At 52.7% G+C, this 19365-nt stretch overlaps 1 long non-coding RNA gene across 4 annotated transcripts in view; it reads right to left on the bottom strand.

The window, feature by feature from the left end:
* Window positions 1-837: 837 nt before the first annotated feature.
* Window positions 838-19365, bottom strand: part of LOC145720834 (uncharacterized) — a 187834-nt gene continuing 169306 nt past the window's right edge. For 2 of the 4 annotated variants that reach the window (XR_014144042.1, XR_014144045.1), the window contains exons 3-4: window positions 10882-11050; window positions 9294-9707 (exon numbers count right to left, since the gene is read on the bottom strand). This is a non-coding gene — a long non-coding RNA (uncharacterized LOC145720834). Of the gene's footprint in view, window positions 1382-9293; window positions 9708-10348; window positions 10590-10881; window positions 11051-19365 lie in introns of those variants that run through there. The other 2 variants (XR_014144044.1, XR_014144043.1) reach the window with 2 other exon arrangements.

The following is a 19365-nucleotide window of genomic DNA, read 5'->3' as shown; positions in this document are numbered from 1 at the left end:
TACTTTAGGGTATTTCCAATGTTTCCTGGTTTATAATAATGTCTCTATAAACATCACGGCTATAAACATTAACTATCACCCTTGGAAGTGTCACCAGCCATTTCTCCTACAAAGAGTCGCTCGGTTCAGCCTTCAGGTGACCGCAGCCCCACCGAGGTCTGGAACGCAAGCCCCCGAGGGACCCTGAGCTGGACACCAAGCCCGGTCACTCCCTAGCTGCTGACTCACAGAGTCTATGAGATGCGAGGGTTGCTGCTGAGTCTCGGGCTCTGTTTTCCACAGCAGTAGGTAATTATTTCAGTTGCTTGGCAGAAGCAAAAGAGAAAAATGCCTTGGGATCAGAGTGAGCCATCAATTCATTACCTGGAAGTGTGATACTCTTTTTTTTTTTTTCATTATGTTATGTTAATCACCATCCATTACATCATTAGTTTTTGATGTAGTGTTCCATGATTCATTGTTTGCGTCTAACACCCAGTGCTCCATGCAGAACGTGCCCTCTTTAATACCCATCACCAGGCTAATCCATCTTCCCGACTTTTAACGTTATGAAATATAAGCTTGGGGGGAAAAGACTTTTCTGATATTTTCAGCTCTGCAATACCTGGGAAAACGAAGATAATTAATAAAAGAAAATTTGACTTGTGAAAACAATGTCAAAGCAATTAAGTAAGTCCTAGTTGGGTAGACCACATCGTCCCCACTAGAACACATGTCCTCTGTCCCCTTCCCCACTGACCCTTGGGGAATGGACGGAGGGTTCAGTTATGAAAGACGAGTGCTCCGAGGCGTCCAGACAAGTGTCTTTATTCTAAGGAACTTCTACAGAATCCATCCTTGGTTTCCAAAGCCACATTTATTGATATCCATTTTAAGCTGTATAATTAGTGAATACAAGGTAAGTGTTGGAAAAGATTCCTAAAGCCACTAACTGGATTGAAAGAAATCAATTCTTCTTTACCTTATGAACATTAATATGGAATTCTGAAATGGTAATGTTCCAGGTTAAAAAAAGGCACAAAATCGATGGTTCCGTTGTGGGCACATCTGCGTATGGAGAGGGAAGAAAGATGAGCCGTGGCTGGTGTTGAGCACACAGCTGCAGAAGAAAAGAGCCTCGATCCTTTGCACAGAGTCTTAAAGTTCTGCCTTTGTTTTCGTGGCTCAGCACAGGGTATGTGGACACGGTGCCGCTCTGCTTTGCTGGAGAAAGAGCCTCACGCCTGAGAGCTCACCTTCCCCTGGCTGCCCGGGGTCTCCAGTGCCCCCCCCAGATGCCAAGAATCCAAAGACCTGCCGGCAGGGGACGGACCACTCAAGGAGCACATGGTCTTAGGACAGCCTTCTTTCTCCCCTTCCTTCTCCCATAGAATGCTCTCTTCTGAGATTTTAAAAGAAAAAAAATGAAAAAGAGGAAAAAACTCTTGATTTCACTGAACACACACACACACACACACACCCCCACGCTGATGCCCTATAGTACAGAGCTTGTATTTTGAGAATCTGCACACAAAAAGAAGTCATTCATTATATTAGTCATTTCTTCCTGCTATTTCCGAAAATAGCTGCAAAATGAGTTTGGTACTTCTTAATTCAAATAACCAAAAACCCACAGTAATTATACTGTATTTGCATGTACCTTGATAAATTGAGCACGATCACAAAGCAGTTTTATGGCCGTTTCTCTTAAACAACTGTTTTCATGAAATCTAAAAATGACTATAATTAATCTTTGTATTTGGGAATTTCTGGAACATCCCTAAGTAATTGTCTTCAACACTTCTCAGAGAACAGAATGATGGCTCGGTTTCTGAGCACAAACATCTCTTGGAGAAGAAGCCCGACTCCCAGAACAGTGACACGTTACGCGCACGTCTCTGGGGTCACTGGACCCACCGAGACCCACGTGTTTGTCCCACGAATACGCCCCCCACCCCCTGCCCAAAGCCTTCATCAAGTTAGAACCGTCTGTGGCAGGATCTAGGATCTTTTATCAAAAGTAAAATATCACATTTCCCCGGGCCAGAAAATCATTTTGCCCCCAATTTAGAACTTTATAGCTTACGGCTTTGAATTGGAGATGTTACAGCTCTTGGCCTCAGATTCTCCGACTATAAACTAGGTGTTGGGAGGTTTATACCAAGAAGAAAACGAAGACCTCAGTGCTCCGTATTAAGGTCAAGTCAATGTCTTTGCCTCTCTGAGAGTACTGATGAGTCCTGGGCCAGTTGGCAACGTTGCCAGGTTTCCCTGGATGTGGTTCTCCTGCTGGCGGAGCAGGAGTTATTGTCTGAGCACTGGAGTTATTTTCATGTTGAAAACCCAACCGGAGCCTTCCTGAGGGTTGGGCCATCCCATAAGATCGGAGGAACCACTTTATAGTGTTCACGATCTTTTATTTAGTGTCCCTCCCTAACCAATCCTAACAGAATGTCTTCTTTCTAGGCAAAGAAATTAAGGGATGGTAAAAATAAAACTTCCCACCAGCCGTGCAGGCCAATCTGTGGGACAGCCTCCAACCATCATGGAGGGAAGGCTGGCCTTCCCTGGGCCCAGCGGGAAGCAGTGGCACTGGGGGGGGTGAGGGGTGTGGCGCTCTGTTCTGTCCCAGAAACACCCAGTGCTCTCTCCACGGCCACTTGTAGGAGCCGGCTTTTACGCGGGCTCATGCTCTCCCCACTTTACTCCCCTCCCTCCTCCCGCCCCCCCTCCCGCCCCCGGCTGTGTCCAGCCCCCACGGCACTGTCCATCGCTCGGGGCAGCAGAGACAAGGCTGACTACAGCGAGCGGCCCGTCCTGAAGGGGCCAGAGGAACACAGGACAAGCCCACGATGACAAGGCCGTGTTGCAGGTTCTCACCGGGAGGCGGCATCCGAGCGCCACGGGGCTGGGGGGACGGTGGCTGGCAGATCAGGGACAGGGGCGTGCAGCGGCCTGACCCCAGCCGGCTGGGCTGCCACGGCTCCCCAAAGCCACTCACAGCATTTGTGCTTTAATATCCAAACTGCCCTCCTCGAAATGTGTGTCTGTGAATCTATTTGAAGTCCTGCCTCCCCGCCGGGGTGCACTCGGTATATGAGGCATTCTGATTTCATTTCTCATTTATTATTCTTCGTATTTAAATTCAGATCATGCGCTGTCACCCTGAGGGTTCTGAGGAGGCCCGGGAGCGGACCGGACGGGCCCTCACCTCCCGGAGGCCCGGCCATCGGAAGCGGCACGGCAGCCGGACTCTGGAGCCCACTCTGGGCCAGGCCACGAGCTGCTGCTGCTGGTGGCGCAGCTCGTGCTGCCCGGTGGGAGCGGTGGGAGCCCCGTGACACGCCGCCCCACAGCTGTGAGCCAGCGGGCTCCCAGGGCAAGCCCCCGCCACCCGGCGCGTTACGGCCCCTGAGGTCGTCCTGGCTCCCCGGGGTCTCGTGAAGGGGCGGCCTCTGATGGGGCCCTGACAGGCCCCTGACCGGCTCTGGAGACTGGGGTGAAAACTCGCCTGAGCCTCTCTGCGGCCCCACAGGCTCCAAGACCCGAGCGGCAGGTGCTAGCCCTGCCTTAGCTTACGATAATTCCAGGGTGGGCCCCAGCCCCGTGACTGTGGCTCTGAAGCTAATCTCCTGGACCGACTGGTGATTATGCTGCCCTTCAGAGGTGCAATCAGATCCGAAATCGTCCCCCCTCGGCTGCTGCTGGCTCTAGGGTCTCTCCTTCCCACGGCCCCAAGCAACTTTGTGCCAGGCGGGGGAAAAGCCCTGAAAACAGGCTGCAGCTCGGTCTGGTCTTCCCCGAGGCGCCTGGGCTGGCCGCAGTCATGGGATGCCCAGGTGGGAGGGTCAGGACCCATGAGGACCCGCTGGCTTCCTCAGCAGATGAAAGAAAAGTAACCGATGACTCCACTTGAGAGTCCAAGTAAGATGGAGAGCTGTGAGCGCTCTAGGGGTTACTTCTAATGCAAGAGCCTCCTTGCCATCCCCCTCTACTGCACGACGGGGGAGATGTCGCTGAGCCCGTGGGACCCCCCCATGCTGATCTGCGGCCCCCCCTTCCCCTCAGAGGTGGAGGGGACGCTTTGCCCCTTATGGCCCCACACTCAGAAGCATGATTGGCCATCCAAGCCCCCCCTTCAACAGGGAAGGCACCCGAGGCAGCCAGCCAGGGCCCATCTCTGTCCCCGGGGGTGCTCTCCCCACCCGCCCAGCTCCAGCTGGGGGCCAGGATTGGGGGGGCACAGAAAGATGGTGGGGTGCGACCCCCTCAGCTGAAAGTCATGGCCCTCTCCACACAACCTCTTTCCCCCTCCACCCCGGCTTGCGGACTGCTGCCCCCCTTTCTGCCTCTGGGGGTGGGAAGGTGGATCCCCGCACCACGCCTTCTGCGTTCCCCACATGCCAGCCCACCTTTGAAAACGGGGCCTCTCCGGGGGCCCCTCGCAGCACCTTGTTCCGAGCCTTCTTTGCCTCCTCCTGGATTCTGGTTTTTGTTGGCTCAGAGATGCACCACTCCAATCTCTGCCTCCCACTTTGTGTGGCCTTCTTGCTTGTGTCTTTGCTTCTTACAGGGGCGCGGTTGTGTTGGAGGAGGGCCCTCTGCACCTCAGCTACTTACATCTGCAACAATCCAATTTCCAAACAAGGCCACATCCAAAGGTGCAACGTGTCTGTTTTAGGGACACCAGTCATCCCCTTGCCCTGCTGCTGGGCAGGTTGGCCCTCCCCAAGGCTCATGCTTCTTGTTCCTTCCTGCTCTGTGCACGTCGGGCCTCGGGCACCCAATACCCATCCTGGTGGGACTAGAGTCCGGTGTCCTGCCAATCCTCACGGGAGGCTAGTGACCCACGATCCCACCTTCTCCCACTCCTTTCCCTCCTGTGAGGCTATGTGTCATCCCTCAGCCCACGTGGGCCTCCTGGTGCTGGAAACAGGCCGGAGGACAGAAGGGAGCCAGGACCGGCTTGGGCACACCTCCCTCCTACCCACTTCAAACTCACTTCTCCACGCCTTTCTCTTTCCGAGCACAATGGCGTTTACTGTTTGTGCAATCTGCTGGCATGGCCAGCCTGCCGGCACCATTTTCAGGCCCTCGCTACTAACGGGAAAAAGAAATTCCCATGATTTCTCCACCAAAAAATGTGGAGGGCACCACTGTTTAATTTTTGTCACTGATCAGCATTGATGGATGACGAGCATTTCTCTTCCTTTTTCACGTTTCTCCTCAGAAGTCTGTGAGTGACCAGGCAGTGTGCCTTCTGTGGCCTTGGGCCCGATTGCTTGGATCCGAAACGCTCAGAGTCCTCCTCAGGCTCTGCTCCCAGCCAGGATGCAAAGCAGCCTCCGTGGTGGCTCTGCAGCTCCTCGGGGGTCCTCCAGCCAAGGGCCGCCCAGGAGGGGCCGGGGCAGGGGCTGAGCTTCTTCACGCCCGCCAGCCCGGCTTCGCCTCTGATCTCCCAGCGGTGAAATCTGAAGCAGAGAAAACCTCATCTTGAATGGAGACACCATTTCCATGTGTACCGATGAAGGACGCAACACAGTTTTCTCCACGTGTGTGTGAACTGTTCAGTCACGGGCGTTTCAAGTGTGGCTTTACGAAGGTTTAAAGTGGAACTATTTTCCAGGCCGAAATACAAAAGGTATTGAGATGTCTCTTTGAAACTCCACAGTTTCATTTGGTTTTCATGTCTTTAATTCTTTGAAAAATCAACAAATGACATCTATAAATATGTAAGTATTAATTATGTATTTGTACCTTTATTACCAACTTTTAATTAAAAGCCCATCATGGTGGGAGCAACATTTTATGCTTTATCAATTTTGTTAATTTGATTTTTTTTATTAAGAAAGCCTGGAAAACTGTTCTTCCCCAACAAGCCTCATGTCCGCGTAGCCCTGTCGCTCCTGATCGCGTCCCACCCCGCAGGCCCGGCCCGTGGCAGCCACGCGGGAGGCCGCCGGCCGCTATCCTGAGCCCTCACTCAGCAAACTCCAGCTGCAGTGGCCCCGCACTCGGCCGCCTCATGCCGGCCTCCCCGCTGAACGGCTTGAGAAAAACATACCCCTCCTTGTGTCACTGTAAGATCCTGACCATCTGCCTCCAGGGTCCCCAATGCCACGGCTTTAGCACACCACTCTCCACCTACCGTCCTTGCGTCTCTCTGTCTCTCTACCAGTCTCTCTCTGTCTCTGTGTCTGGGTTCAGTTGCTCTCAGATTCTTGTCAAGGACAATTCTCAGGGACCAAGGAGCAAGCCATGCTGTTTACAACGGCCCCAGCAGGGAGATACCCTGGACTCAGCCACACACCCAGAACTGGCAATCTCACATCTGCTCAGAACCACTCTCCAGGTCCCTGTTGCCCAGAGAACCGTGCAGTTTCACAGACTACACTTATGTAGTTGGGTCAAGGTCCCCCTGCCTGACCAGACCTCTCCCCAGCATCATCACCCTCTTCACATGGTCGAAGCCTTCTGTTCCAAGCAAACTCAGGGGGGTCCCCACCCCAACTATCCTGCAGCCCCCCTCCCCTCCCATCGTGCTCCCTCTGCCCGAGACGCTACCTTCCACTCAGACTTTCCAGAAGTGGCCCCGGGCAAATGCCATCTCCCTCTGGGAGCTTTCCCTGACTGCTCAGCTCCCAGCCTTCCTTCCCCCAGAATGATTAAGGCATTCCTTCCTGTAAACATCGCCCCCCGCCCGGCCCCATTTCACAGGTGGCTTGCGTTTCCCTCATGGTGACTTTCATTTTTGACTCTGCACTTTGTCAATGCTGTTCCCCGCCTGGAAGGCCCTTCCCTTCCGTCCTCTTTCTTCAAGACTGAAGTCTCTGGACGCCATCTGTGACCTCGCCAGAAGCAGATGCCCACTGCCCACGGTGTGGGTGACCGGCCACCGCATCGCCAGACTGCGCAGCGTTCAGGCGTTTGCTCTCATCCCCACGCGGTTCAGAATTTTTTTTTCTTTTTTTGAGAATTTCTTGGGAGCGTGGATCATAACCAGGATCTTTTTGAGTTTTGTGTGCCGTACTTTGCAAAGTACCATGAATATAATAGATACCTAACAAATACCCATTAAATTGAACTCTGATCCTATGGTCTTCTACCTTCTTATGGAAAGAAATAAAAGTTACTGTTGCAGTATATGAATAAACCCCAGTGAAGGGATCTGTTCACATTTACAGGTTAGAAATAAAAGATGATGCTACAGGTCTGCAGGAAGATGCTCTCACGGGATGAGCTTGGCCAGAGCTTCCTCCGTTTGCTCCATCTTTCCTCCTTGAGAGAGAAGCACATGAAATAGCAGCTTTTAAAAGCCATAAGCCCTGGGCCTGCTCAGATCGGCTCAGGAAGGAGCTGCACACGGGAGCTTGGCTCCTGAATGGAAAGGGTGCTCCTCCATCCACCTGCTGCTGCAGAACGTGCATTGTCTGGGGCAGCAGAGGGAGGGGACTACCGCTCTCAGCGCAGAAAGGGGCTTCGCCAGAAGAGCTGAGGGGTGTGGAGGAGGGCTCAGGGCTCCGCTCCTGCTCCTCAGGCACAAACCCTGGTGTTGGTGCACATGGGGTCCAGACGCAGAAGAGCCAGAAAGCTTAGGAAAGGTCAAACCAAATGAAGTGCCAAAGGGCCAGCAAACCCTTCAGCTGGAAGTGTGTCTGTGCTTTGAACACCAGGTGTATTGTGAATCAGCCCTCAAAACTCTCAAGTCAAATCATTACGGGGCAATGCGAGTTTCTGGGACCTGGGGAAGGGGGTGAAGCGTTAGGCACCAGGGGGTGGCCTTGCGGACTCCCATCTGCACACCCATGCCCATGACGTTGGCGCCCCTGCCCAAACAGGCGTGGTAGCCGCACGCCGGTGGCCAGAGCATAGCTGCTGCGCTGAGAGCACCCGTGGGGGCTGGGGGGTCAGCCTGCCCGGACCGGACCCGTGAGCAGAGCTGGGCAGTAATCGGCCCTCGTCCTCATGTAAAATGTAGTATTTTAAATGAAAAAACATTCTTTATTCCAGACCTCAAACTCTGATTTATTTTGCTTTTCTATTTTTGTTTTAGCAGCTGTCTTCCCCGAGTGCATATCCACCTGCAGCTCGGCCACGAGTGTCCGGGAGCGGTCAGGGCTCCTCTACGAAGTGCTCGCTGTCCAAGCCAAGTGCGGTCACGAATGTTCAGCTTCGGGCTGTCCGGTTTTCCTCTTGGTTTTATTTCATTACAATTTATTGCCTGCCTGAGCCAGTAGGTTTACATTCGAAATGCAGTTTAAACCTGAAGATAAAGTCTACCATAGTTATTGCCACGCAGAAATATGGTCTAAATAATAGTGATTTTTAAAGGGGATGGCATCCCTAGTTGTCAGACTGGTCTGTGCGTGTTCTTGAAATACATTTACCAATAGCCGTTCTATTAGAGCAAATTATCAACTTCTTAAATCTCTTTTGTGATTGTAAATGAATTATAATGGCAACAGGAGGAACAATTACATAAGCTTTGGTAAGAGAAGGTTCATGGGGAGGATGGGTAAGGGGACGGGGCATGCTCTCCCCTCCCCCAGGACTGCAGCTGGGGAGAATCACCTGCAGAGGGTCCTGACTCCAGCAGCGTGGTCTCTGTAGGAAAGGCTCACGGACTTTCTTTTCCAATGCTCATTTCGGTCCTATTTACAAGGAATCTCATCAGTATTATTAGCTTTTTCAGAGAGAAACAGTGCCTGAAGTTAGGTATCAAAAATAAACAGATAAGCGGGAAGGGCCCTTACGCAGAAGTACTCGGCATCACCAGCCTCTTGTCCATCCTAGAAGGAGTTAAATAGTCCAGACAATGTGCCCCGAATTTGATAATATTTCAGCCTTTCTATGGAACGTATTTTGAAGAAAAGAACAAAGACCCCATGAGCAATGGACGGATATGCAAACTATAGTGATGGGCTTAGAATCACAGAAACTTGAGAAATGCCCGCTTCCCATATAAGTTGTCTAACTTGCAGAAACATGTACAATTTGCTTACCACCATATTAAAATCTAGATAAGCTCCCTCATTTACGAGAGGGCTTCGTTGCTTTCTTATCTGTTTTTGAGACATCTTGTAATAAGACTTTTTTTTTTTTTTGGTCGGTAGTGCTTTTTCAATCAATGTAGCTGACACCAGATAATTTGAACACAAGGGCCATATCTCACTGGCCCAGTATGGACATTGACCTAATTTAGCTAATCTTAGATTATTTATCCAGAATATCTTGTCTGCAAATATTTGAAAGTGTATAACCATTATCGTCTTCAGGGGGAAAAGAAAGACAGGAAAGTGAATGAGAGTCCCTCTAGTTTTATAATATGATGGAGCAAATGAGGCCACGCAATTCGCATATTAAGGAAGCAGAAGAACAAGTTAGCCAGGAACTTTGCTAGCATGTAGGATCTTCACACTGCCATGTGCCCGGACTTCTCTCCTCAATGCTTGTCAGTCACGTTTGGTTCTTTTACTCCGAGATGATCCCAGGAAAGTAGAGGCGTGGAGTTGACAGCAAGTGGTTAGATTCTTACAATTTGCTTCTGATAGTTATTCCAGTAAGTTCAGTGACAGCAAACGTGAATCATCCTGGAAATAAACCGCCTGTCACACCAACACATGTGCCAACCTGCGCGTCCCAAGTGAGGTCTCCGGAGTGTCCAGCGGGAGGTCGGGGGCTCCTCAGCAAGACACATGCTACAGTTCTAGTTATTTCCCTGGAAACTCCTTCAAAAACAGGCAGTCAGATTAAGTAATTATTTCTGTTAGTTTCTTATTAATTGAACACAAGCCTCAAATAACAAGAGTGATATTTTCCAAGGAATAAATATCATCATTTTCCAAAGAATAAACCATTTCAATTAGCTTACCCATAAAATCTTGATTGTTCTCGGTACTCTACATTTTCTCTTTTCCTTAATTAAATTTAATTTAGCCAAAAAATAGAACATTAATGGACATACTAACAATGAGCCACAGGAGAGTTCCTTTTATGATAAAACTAATCTTTAAATTTTACCCAAAATTGTTTATGAGCTACTTCCAATTTATTGGCAAAGTAGACTCACCTCACATTTGTGCTGAATTGATTCTTCATTAAGTATATAATACCCCAAAAGTAAATAAGTAAAAATACAATATGTGCGTATCAAGTGTGTATGCATGTAGAATTTTCGTGTTACGGTTATACTGAATTTATTATAAACAACGCTCTCGGCACAATGTCTTCTTTCTTGCTATCATCAAAGGATGAAATATCATTTCTAAGTTTTGTAACTTTACTTCTAAAAATCTTGTCTCTAAAATGTTAATGTAGACCATTTAAAAATATTTTATTTAAAATAAAACATCTTTGCAAATACGTTTTATTGTAATCTTTTTGACCCGGGTATGACTCCACAGATTTTCAAAGCTGTGAGTCAATCACAGGAATAAATGAATCTGGAAGGAATTGCATTCTTGCTTAGCAGAAAGCATTTTCAGGGGCTGTGAATTCTTGCTCAAGTCTCCTGCTTGTTTGTTTCGTTCAGGCCGCAGTGGGCGTGGCAGACCTTGGCAGTAACGCCTCGCAAGGGAAGAGGGACAGCAGAAAAGCACCCAAACGCTGACCTGAAATTTGAAAATGGCAGGAAAGGGCTGCTTCAGCCCCGGGTGGACTTTCCACAGTAACCTGCCGTGATTTACATTTCATCAAGACCAACATTTGTAGCCAGATTCTTCAAAAGTTACTTGTGAGTTCATTTAAGATTGCCCACTGAGATCACAATACAGCAATTAGGCAGAATTAAAGTTAAAATGGAAAGAAAATGAATCAAGCAATAGAATACAGTGCGTGCCACCACCCCACCCCCACCGCTCATTCTCGCCCAAGAAAAGCAGCCTTAATAACATATTATCTTACAAAAGCAACTGCAACATGGCAGGTTCTGCTTTGCCTCCCGCCAACCACGTGCTCAGCGTTTCCCTCCATGTTTGTTTTTCCTCTTCCTTTTCCTGAAGGCGCAGGGAACGTCGGAGATGATGCAAGCCACGAGTGGGGGCCGCATGGGTCACTTGAAATGCCCCAACAGCTACATTTTTTAAAAAGTAGAAGAAGCAAGTGAAATTAACTTCAAAGATGTATTTTATTTTACCCCCTACATCCACAATACAATCATTTCAACGTGAAATCGAGATGTGCCAACGACCCGTGAGGTACTGCATGGGCTGTCTTTCCCCCAACACCTTCAAAAGCTGGCGGGTCCGGCCACTCCCTGCACATCTCCGCGTGGCCTGGCCGCTTCCAAATGCTCCAGGGCCACCCGTGGCCAGTGGCCCCCAAACCGGGTCACGGGAGTGTGAGTGGGCAGCCTGGGAGAATATCCTGGGAGAAAGAACACACGGGGAAGCACGGGAAACAAGCTCGGAGGGTCTGCTCGGAAAGCTCAGAAGGAAGGGGTCGGGGAACAAGCCCCCCTTGTCCTCACGGGCATCCCTTCGCTGCCGTGTTGAGTTCTGTAGGGATCAGCTCGCGCATCCCGGGTGTGTACCTAACAGGAGCCGGGGGTCACCGGCCGCACCGCGCCCCCAGCACGGCAGGACCCCAGGCGAGCGGCGTGTGTGGGAATGCGCAGACCTCACGCCTGTGTCTCTGCGTAGCACGCGTGTCTGCAGGCAAGACAGCCTCTGGGTGTCGGGGTGAAGGTGAGCGTTCACTGTGCGCTGGGTGGGGCCACGAGTGTGTAAGGTGTGTGTGGCGTGTGTGAACGTGTTGAGAAGGGGAGGGAGGCAAGGGCGAGTCCAGGCTCACAGCCCGGGGTTCGGCACCCGGCCACCCTGGAGCGGCCTCTGCCAGGAAGACACCCACGGGGCCACCGCAACCTTCCTGGGCCATCAGCTCTACCCATGGCCACGGCCTCTTCGGGCCTTCAGCAAACATAGTTTGGACATCCCCAATGACCCAGACGCTGTCTACACCCTGGAGAGACACTGGTGATCCTACCCTGCAAAAACCCGGTCTCCCAGGAACTCACATCATCCTGGGCATCACGGCACGATCTCCCGACAACGGGCCGTGGCTTCCGGCTCCGCCCGGCCATTGTGGACCTTGTGGGAGAGGTTTTGGGCCCAGGGATGCGGGAAGATGCGGGAAGACACGGGCAGACACGCAGAGACTTTCAAGAGCAACCGCAGGGTCCAGGCCCAAATCCTACAGTTCTCCCGGGAGAAAAAGGAGTGTTCCAGGTCACCTCCCCAAAGGCGTCCACATTGAACCAGAGACTACTAGGGCCGGGGGCCCATCTCTCCTGCACCCTGCCCCCCAGCCCCAAACAAACAGGACACACCCAGTGGAGCCTCCTCTCCACTTATCCACTTAGCTCCCAGTTCTCCTTGTGTTTATAAACACATTATTTGGTTGCACCCCTTCCAAATCCTACCCCCTCAGTTTGTCAAGAAACTAGAGTCCCCGGGAGGGGTTTCCAGGTGCCCCAGGGAGCCTCTGGGCACCCCGGGAAGACCTTCCGGGGGCGCCGTCAGCCTCCACGTCTGCTTCTCGCTCCGGGGCTGGGGAGCCCCTCCCCATGTTGACTGCCTTCTGGGATCCACACGGATTCCTGGGTAAAGGGGCAGAGGAAGGACACGTGCACACAGGTCGGGTGTTGGAGGAGGAAAGCTGCCTTCGCTGGCGCCCAGGCCTCCCTGGTCCGCCCAGCCTCTGCGTCCCTGGGACCTGGCCGCGGGGAGGCTGGGGATGCGGTGGGCCGCAGCGGCCCGCACATCCTGCCCTCCTGCCCCATGGTTCTGGAAAAACGAGGCCACCCTGGAAGGGGGAGTGGGGGCGCACGGTGGCCGTAGCCACGGGGAGTGGCAGTTCCTGCGGCCCGGGGTGCGTGGCTGGGTGGCGCTCAAAGATGGTGAGCGGTCTGCTTGCCTTGCGTTACCAACTTGTTTGTTTGGGGCACAACTGCTCTAACGTGTTGTCCCGAGTTCAGTCTAAAGAAAAAACTTCAAGAACTCACTGCCCTAGCCCGAGAGCAGGAGACTGTGTCTTTGTTAGACGCACTCCACCCGCTACGCTGGCTGCTCTCAGTGATTTAAACTGGCAAACAACACTTTGAAAATGCGAAAACCCTGTAATCTCAGAGTCCCTTGAGTCAGACATCCAAGCTCCGGACCCCCAGGACGGTGTCAGAGTTTTCGAATTCACCAGAAAGAGGAAACTATGGATCATCAGTGGTCGTCACTTGCAAGCCCCCTCCTTCCCCTCTGGCCAGGAGGGGATCTGGAGTTTGAAACTTGTCACGGAGAAGAGAGACCTTTGCTGAGAAGGCTGCTAATGAATTCGGATTGAATAGTGTTCAAAATCTGACGTTTTGCGATGTGACATCAGTGTGGCAAGCGAGGGTCCAGGGCGACAAGTCTGCACAGCTGCTCCGCGCTTTGAAATGCCCAAGACAATGGGCGCCAGTGTTCCCGGCGCTTCGCCTCTCCACTCCATCTGCATAGTCTGTTCTGCCTGATTGACCAGCGGGTCTGTCGCGGGGATCAGCATTGTTCACAGATCACTTCAAGATGGCGGGATGACAAGATTCAGGTGAGAGATGCAGTGGGGTGATTCCCGAAAGCCGCCACGAAAAGCCGCCCTGGGAAACTCGTAGGGGCCGGGCTCACCGGCTCGAGGGTGGATTTACTTGTTTGCCTTAGGAGAGCTCATCAAGTTGCTGGAGGGGAAAACTGAAGACTTACGGATTGTAACAGGACTTTACAACGCCCTCTTTGGGGGGTAATTTGGGGTCCTCCTTTATTTAAAATTCCAATAATTTTATGGCACTTTATTTCAGTGTATGCTTTTGCTCTTAGAATTCTGAGTCTGCCAAAAGGAAAACAAATAGTTTCCTTCTATGAGGCCAAAACCCATCACAAATCGAGACCGAGTTTCTCTTTTCCAAAAACACCATTTTGGAAAGTGGCAATGGCGCTCCCTTGGCTGGCAAATCTGAGTTGAATAGAATGGGTTCACTTCCAAGTCACCAGACACAGGGCACTCGGCTTCCCAAGCCAGGCTCACACTTCAGGGCACACAGCGAGCCACACGCACAGAGATCCGCAACCCCGATTTCATTACACACTGATGTTCTGACTTGGGCTCCAAAGACAAAATCTTTGTCATGCAAGCGCCTTTCCCCCAGAGGCCTCCACTCCATCTGCGGAGGTATTTCACCCCAGCACAGGAGCAGGGCGGGGACTGCAGGCCCTGGGACGTGCCTGCACACCCCAGGTCCTCTCCTTGGGGATGTCAATCACGGGAGTGTACATATTGCCAATAATCTACAGATATGGGGATCCTGGAGGAGGGACCTAAGGCGGAAACCAGCGGGTGGGGCAGGACATGAAGCCCAGCGACCCACATGAAGGGAGGGAGAATCTTCTCTGCAGAAAATAAGGATGGCGGCATGCTTTCTCCCACATTAGAAGACTTGATCCTGGCGCTGACAACTCCTTCCCCGCATGGACCTGGAGGCCGCGTCATGGGGCGCCCAGCGCCAGCGCAGGCCCACCTAGACCCCGGCTGCGCCCCGCCTCGCACCTCCACGGGACCTCCTCCTCCTCCTCCCTCGCTCCCTCCCTCCGCCTCCTGCACCCCTCCCTGCAACCCACCCGAGTAAAAAAAGCAAGTCCCACAGAAGACATTCTGCTGCCCGCCCGTGGGCACCAACACCGGGCACGCCAAGTTGCAGGCAGTAGCCGGGATGGCCCGCACCCGGCCCCGCCAGCGCGGGGGAGGCCTTTCCCTGTCCCCACCGGCGTTCGCTGCGGATTGCCGCGACGCTCATCTCGGGAATATAACGATTAATCCAGCCGCAGGTTTCCAGATAAGTGATTGTGATGGAGATTGTTGGCGAGAAAATAGACAATTATCCGCTGTTAGCTTTACATAAAGATCGCATTAACTCAAATTAGTTATCAGACAAAAGAGCGTCGGCGCGAGCGCCCTGCCCGGGCCCTGCCCGCGGGGACCCCCGGGCGCAGCCAGGCCCAGCGCGCGGCGGGCAGGGCGCGGGGCGAGGGGACGCGCACCAGGCGGACCCCGGCCCGGGCCCCACTCAGGAACGCTAGTGCAGCGCTCGCCCGGACTCACTGCCCCGCACCTGACGCGGGCTGGTGGCGGCCCCCCGGGGGACGCCCGCGTGCCAGCTCGCCGGCCTCGACCCAGTCCTGGGCCCGCGTCCCCCCTCCCCCCGCCCCGCCGTCCCGCGCCCTTGGTCCTTGAGCGCGAGCAGGGGACGTCCTTCGTTCTCCCAGAGGGACCAGAGGGGCCAGAAGGGCCGGGCCCTCCTCCCAGCCGCGGAATCAGACTCGCCGCAAAGTCCTCCGCAGCCGAGCCGAGAGCTCTTGGAAGGGGCGACCCTGTGACCTACCCCTCCCCTGCACTGTCCCTCCCACCGCACTGCGGTGGCCGCCCTCGGCGGGACCCCGTGGCCAGCAGGACTGATGGGAAAGTGGGGCTGGGAGAGAAAGGGCGCAGAGTGACCCTTGCAGCTGAGTGTCGGTGGCCTGGGGGAGGCGGGGACCCGCAGCGCCAGGCTGGGGCAGAGACCGGGCGGTGTGCTCTGGACGCGGGACGAACAGAAGGTTGCCTCCTGCGCGCTTTTCCCCCCGCGTCCGTCCTGGTGTAGACGCGGGCACGCCGGAGAACAGGTTTTGCTGTGCAAACGCACCAGCCCTCCGCCCAGCGCGCCGGCCCAGCCGCAGGCCCCGACGGGGACCCCACTGCCGCAGGCGGGCTGGCGCTCCCGCGCGGGCCGGCCTCCGGGCCCCCAGGGTCCCTGGGCCCCGCTGAATAGGGCGGATAATGACCCCCGGTTCCCAAGGCAGGCTTTCTGCTGCCTGGTGAGCTTGGATTTGTGTGGTCCAAGCCTTTCCCAGCTTGTCCCATTCTGTCACCGGGATAAGGGGCTCCCTCGGCTCGTTTGCACCTGCGTCGCTTTTGGCTCCTTCAGGAACGCGCTGAAGCTTGTAATCAGCTTTGTGAAGCCATTGAGTGCACGGCTGAGCGAAACTTCCAAAGCTCGAGGAAAACTGGCCTGCTGAATGGGAGCCAGCATGGGGCTGCTCTCCAAGCCTCCGCGCTGCCAAATTCCAGCAGAGCCCCTCACAATCGCCCCGCGCGGGCTCCGCGCTTCCCCGCACTGACAACAGTGAGAAAAGAAAGGCGAAAATTCCAGTCCCCGAGGTTAGCCGTTTGTTCCCAGATTAATGGCAAACGGCTCCTTCTCGCCGCCCTCCCCACAGCTTAGCTCCCCAGCCCAGGAAACAGGACACAGGGAGGGCAGGCCAGTTCCTCTAACTCCGCATCTGACTTCACATTTTCCGCTGAGGTTCCCAGCTCTGCCCGCCCCCTCCCCGGGAGACCCCGCCTGGGCCGTGCACCCTGCTTGAGATGAAGGCACAGCTCAGAGCCTCTGGTGTTCACACTGCAAAGCCTCCAGACCTTTCCCCAGGAAAGTCCTACCCCTTCTCGGGGGTCCTGGCACCCCATTCAGCAGGAGGAAGATTCAGGCAAGGCAGAAGTTCCTGCCATCTGAGCTGTGTTTGTGTTTCCCTAGACAGCCGGCTCAGGACCTGAGGTGCCTGGTGTGGGAGCCCTGGAGACGGCTGGGCACGTGTTGATGGCGCTGACTCTGGAGGCCTTCCTTGCAGGCCTTGCTTCGCTCTCCCTGTCCAGGTAGCTGGAGGGGCCCCCGGTCCAGGCTGGCTCTGTCTCTGAAAAAGGGGAAGTCTTGACAGCCCATAGATGCGCCAGCTCGCAAAAGGCAAATGCATACTCATCAGGTCAAGCCTGAGCAGCACCCTCTGTCACATGTGCGGGGCCGGCTTTCTTAGAACGGGGCCTGGCACGTAGGAGGTGCCCGGTGCGTGTTCGCTGAGTGAATCTCTGTGCTCAGAGCCTGGAAGCAGGCCTTCCGAAATGTCGAGTCGCTTCTCCGGGTTGTGGGTAAGGTCCTCTCTTCGGTAAATCCTAGCAGACGTGACTTGGAGGAGAAGACGGAAGGCAACATCATGATCTGTGTGTAAAAGCCGTTTACACTTGCTGTGGATTTCGTTAGCCACTGACCTGGAGGCCTCCCCGCTTCGGCAGCACGTCCCTGCGAGGGTGTGATCTGGGCTTCCATCCCCGCCAGTGAGCACCACCAGTCCTGCAGAGGAGCTCTCTGGCCGGGCCAGCTTCACCTGACAGCTGCTTCTGCCTAGAAAGAGTCCCCTGGCCCATGCAGAAGCTTAATGGGCCTCTTTAAATACCTACCTGATAGTCAACCCCCGGGGGCAGGGAAGGAGAGGAGGGCCCCCTCTGTGGAGGCCCTGGGCAGCGTCCCCGGTCACACTGTTTTCGGAGACATGGAATGGGCAGGAATTCCACTGATGCACCTAGTCGTGTGTGCGAGTCTGGGCAAGGAGGGGGCGGTACCCCAAGAGTTCTAGGGATGGGCCCACAAGTCCTCGGGCCGAATTGTTATCAGCAGTAAGAGGAGGAAACGAAGCCAAGGCTTTGCTGTCCTAAAGCCCTTCAGACAGCTCTGCTTCACAGCAAGGTAACGGCCTGTTCACACAGCTCTGAACCCCACCACGGGCACGATGGGAGAATCCGGGGGCTCAAAGAGAAGCTAAACATCTCTCTATGCCAAGGCTCCGTGCATTCATTCCTGGGTGGTTAATGTGCTTTAAACGCCCCAAATCCATACAATCCATTTTGACATTTTAAGTTAAATTTTTTTATTGTAAAGTTTGATGTGTTGTTTTCAGCAGTCTTTCTCCTTCCAACCATTCTCAGTAACAAGTCAGGGGGATATGCAGTAATTCAGAAATTAGTGAAATTTTACTCTTGGTGGGGGCATTGGATTAAGAGGCTGGGAGAGTGTGAAACAAGTCAACGTGTAATTGTATGATAAGGCTCTCACGAGGAATTTATTGGCCAAGTTGCTATTTCTATTCCTTCCTAATCTCGTTTAGCACATTCATTCTCTGCAATCTGTCTCCATAATCTTCTGTGGCAGAATGGCAGCCAATAGAAGCATGCATATTTGGAGAGAAGAGAAAATATGCAGAAGCGTGATAAACTGATGCTAATTATCCATATTTAGGACACCGAGTGCAGAAGATCAAGGTTTACAAATAACAAACCAGAGCCAATGATGATGGCTTCCTCGTGTGGAATATGTTGGAGGGGACCAGATAAGGGTTTCATGGGCAGGAGAGATTTATTGGTCAAAGGGTTCACCTTCCACTTTCCCACTTTTCCATAGCAGTAAATTATTTAGGCCAAATTCACCAGAACATTACTCTTTTATTTGGCCATGTGCCATGACTTGCTCTTTCTTTGTGTCCTTTCAATGCAAATCCTTGTAGTGTAACCTCGGTTGATAAGGGACAGATAATTGAGGTAATAGGTAATTCCCCTTTAAACGGTGCATATAGGACAATGAACTGATGCTAGCATCAAGAACACGGAGGAGGTGAGGAGCAGAGGGGCTAACAGTGGGGCGGCGGTGACCTCAGCCATTGGACCAGCCCTCTGCCGGAGAAGAGATGGCCTTGCCCAGACAGTCACCCTACGTGCACATGTGTGTCCTGCGCCCCACCAGCCAGCAAGTGTGGTAAGAAGCAGGTGTGGGAGCATCGCACCAACATGTCTGTTTCCCTGTATGGAATCCTGATCATTTAAAAATCTGAAGATCTAAACATGTTCTTTCTCTTCTCTCTACTGTCCTCACACCACCTCCAACTGACCTAACGTTTAAAATTGGCTCCCAATCTTCTCCAAGACTTCTGGCTCTGAGAAGAGACGTGGAAAGAATTCAGGCTGGAAATACCGTGTGGCACGGTTGAGGGGTCAGTGGTAGAGATTTTTCTGTATTACAATAATTGCCTTGTAAAGTTTCCAGAAAACAAGCACAAATATAGCTCAGTGTTTTGCTGCACATTTGCATGCTCATCTTGAAATTTAAAATATTAATTAAATCCCATTCAGTGGTCCTAACTTGGTGATTTTTTTTTTTTTTTTTGGACTCATCATCACATTTGGTACCAGTTGGGTAACTGATCTCCTTGCTTCATCCTTGGAGCGTCTTCCAGAGTTTTCATTCGTAACTTTTTCAGTTGGTGATGGACAAGGCAAGAGGAGTTCTCTGTCCAATACCCACGGCAATCCAGTGTGAATAATAAATACAAGACTTCTGAGAATAAAAATAGCCATGCTGAAGTTTGGGGACATAATTTATAATTCCTACGTGATGAAGTATCCGGGAAGAAGAGGTGACCTTTGATACACAATTTCTCCTCACCCTAAACCACATGGACAATAAATTATCTATAGGTTAATACCACACACAAGCACTTGTGCTAACGA

The sequence above is a fragment of the Leptonychotes weddellii genome, chromosome 3 (assembly GCF_054177405.1).
Source record: "Leptonychotes weddellii isolate Sample4059 chromosome 3, ASM5417740v2, whole genome shotgun sequence".
Classification (NCBI taxonomy): domain Eukaryota; kingdom Metazoa; phylum Chordata; class Mammalia; order Carnivora; family Phocidae; genus Leptonychotes; species Leptonychotes weddellii.
The sequence above is the reverse complement of the archived record's forward strand: the minus strand, read 5'-3'. Positions and strand labels throughout refer to the sequence as shown.